The sequence below is a fragment of the Eimeria mitis genome, genomic scaffold, assembly GCF_000499745.2.
Source record: "Eimeria mitis Houghton genomic scaffold, Emh_scaff949, whole genome shotgun sequence".
Lineage (NCBI taxonomy): Eukaryota > Apicomplexa > Conoidasida > Eucoccidiorida > Eimeriidae > Eimeria > Eimeria mitis.
The window spans coordinates 1,216-1,475 of record NW_013577007.1 but is presented as its reverse complement, the minus strand read 5'-3'; positions in this window follow the sequence as shown (position 1 = coordinate 1,475).

The window sequence follows — 260 nt, the reverse complement described above, 5'->3', positions numbered from 1 at the left end:
GCAGCACTAGCAGCATTCGTAACAGCAGCAGCAGAACTAGCAGCAGCAGCAGCAACAGCAGCAGCAGCAGCAGCAGCAGCAGCAGCAGCAGCAGCAGCAAGAATTTTTTTGTTGCTTTGTTTGTGTGTTGTGTAGGAGGTGGCTACGATGGATGCCATTCGCTTTATGATGACCAAATACAACAGAGACGTCAAATAACACACCAACGCTGCTGCTGCTGCTGCTGCTGCTGCTGCTGCTGCTGCTGCTGCTGCTGCAGT